We start from the raw sequence: 2,870 nt of genomic DNA, 5'->3' as shown, positions 1-2,870 counted from the left end.
CTCTGACCTTCGAATTCCAGCGCACCGTGTACTTGAGGTGAGTGCTGGTAACAAAAGCTCTGAAGATGCTCAACTAGTCCAAATAAACAAGAAACTAGGCTAAAAAGTGCAAGAATAATTCAGACAACAATGTTGCTGTATAACTTTAATCATTAAGAATGAGCAAAGTTAAAATAAATACATGGCAAATACATTTGTATTCAGTCATACAACAGAATAAACAATAAAGTGAACACTTGCAAGATTCGAGCTGAGAGTTAATCTAATGTCTGTGGTGGCCAAAACCAGATGAGAGATTTCAATCGAGTGAGTGGGACATAATTTTATCAGTAAAACCACTATTTTCATCAGGTGTATGACTGAGGAGTTAAAAAACAAAACAAAACAGTGGGACAGTTGCAAAATAAATTAATCTCAATGGTCTCCTGTTGACGTTATCCGATGTGCCCGCATTCCATTCAAGAACAGCCAGTAATAACTACCAGAAAAGACTTCTATTACAGACACACACTATCGTGTTTCATAGCTGGTCACTGAGACAGGCATAAAAACTTAAATTTACACAGCTCCTTTCCTTTCACAAAGAACATGAAAGGGTCGTTGACACTTTCAGAATTATATACAGAACAAGACCATCTCTGAGCATGAAAACAATCATCAGATTCAGTTACCGAATATTTAACAGCTATAACAGTCCAACACTGGACCTGAACTGGAGGAAATGCTGGAATCAATTACACTCTAACATAGCCTTGGTTAATACCAGGGAGTCAGTGAGACATGGCACTGTCACTTTAAACACTCAGACCAGAAGTATTCTCAGTGGCAGAATGTTTGCCAAGCTATTTTATGGCCCAAGCTTCTATTTGGCTTCTTTTCAGCCCTCCTCCCTGCATAACCGCAGAATATTACATCAGATCCCTGCTAGTCAAACAGAATCAAACTTGTAAAGTTGCCAAGTTTAAGTCTGAAATGGTAATTTCATTTAAATAGTTTGCCACCTTGAATAATGTAGCTATCCTGCTGATTTAGTTGGATATATCATGAATATATCACATCACATGCTGATATTTTGTCAAAGCTACAAAACAAAAAATATTCTATTAAAACAGACAGTTTGGTCCTTGATATACAGAACACAATGCAAAATTTGAACACTTCTAGGCATACAGTACAGTTTAACTGGATTCTTTCTTGAATCCTGGTTCATGACAGAATTTAACTCTTACCATTTACACACACACACACACACACACACACACACACACACACACACACAGTGCCTTGCAAAAGTATTCATACCCCTTGAACTTTTTCACATTTTTCCACCTTACAACCACGAACTTAAGTGTTTTATTGAGATTTTATGTGATAGACCAACACAGAGTAGCACATAATTGTGAAGTGAAACGAAAATGATGAATGGTCTTCAAAATTTTAAACAAATAAAAATCTGAAAAATGTGGCGTGCATTAGTATTCAGCCCCCTGTACTCGGATACCTCTAAATACAATCCAGTGCAATCAACTGCCTTCAGAAGTCATCTAATTAGTTAATAGAGTCCTACTGTGTGTAATTTACTCTCAGCATAAATGCACTTATTCTGTGAAGGCCTCAGTGGTTTGTTAGAGAACACTGAAGAAGAACAAACAGCATCATGAAGACCAAAGAACTCACCAGACAGGTCAGGGATAAAGTTCTGGAGAAGTTTAAAGCAGGGTTAGGTTATAAAAAAAAAATATCCCAAGCTCTGAACATCTCAAGAAGCACTGTTCAAGCCATCATTCAAAAATGGAAAAAAGTATGGCACAACTGCAAACCTACCAAGACATGGCCGTCCACCTAAACTGACAGAGCAAGCAAGGAGAGCACTGGTCAGAGAAGCAGCCAAGAGGCCCATGATCACTCTGGAGGAGCTGCAGAAACCCACAGCTCAGGTGGGAGAATCTGTGCACAGGACAACTATAAGTCATACACTCCACAAATCTGGCCTTTTTGGAAGAGTGGCAAGAAGAAAGCCATTGTTGAAAGACAAGCATAAGAAGCCATGTAGGGGACACAGCAAACATGTGGAAGAAGGTACTTTGGTCAGATGAGACCAAAGTTGAACTTTTTGGCCTAAATGCAAAGCGCTATGTGTGGCAGAAAACTAACACTGCTCATCACCCTGCACACACCATCCCCACTGTGAAACATGGTGGTGGCAGCATCATGCAATGGGGATGCTTTTCTTCAGCAGGGACAGGGAAGCTGGTCAGAGTTGATGGGAAGATGGATGGAGCTAAATACAGGGCAATCCTGGAAGAAAACCTGTTGGAGGCTGCAAAAGACTTGAGACTAGAAAGGAGATTCACCATCCAGCAAGATAATGACCCTAAACATACAGCCAGAGCTACAATGGAATGGTTTAGATCAAAGAATATTCATGTGTTAGAATGGCCCAGTCAAAGTCCAGACCTAAATCCCATTGAGCATCTGTGGCAAGACTTGAAAATTGCTGTTCACAGACGCTCTCCATCCAATCTGGCTGAGCTTGAGCTATTTTGCAAAGAAGAATGGGCAAAAATTTCAGTGTCTAGATGTGCAAAGCTGGTAGAGACATACCACAAAAGACTTGCAGCTGTAATTGCAGCAAAAGGTGGCTCTACAAAGTATTGACGCAGGGGGCTGAATACTAATGCACATCACATTTTTCTGATTTTTATTTGTTTAAAATTTTGAAGACCATTTATAATTTTCATTTCACTTCACAATTATGTGCTACTCTGTGTTGGTCTATCACATAAAATCTCAATAAAAAACTTTTAAGTTTGTGGTTGTAAGGTGGAAAAATGTGAAAAAGTTCAAGGGGTATGAATACTTTTGCAAGG

This window comes from Neoarius graeffei, chromosome 14 (genome assembly GCF_027579695.1).
Source record: "Neoarius graeffei isolate fNeoGra1 chromosome 14, fNeoGra1.pri, whole genome shotgun sequence".
NCBI lineage: Eukaryota > Metazoa > Chordata > Actinopteri > Siluriformes > Ariidae > Neoarius > Neoarius graeffei.
This window is presented reverse-complemented; position numbering follows the sequence as displayed.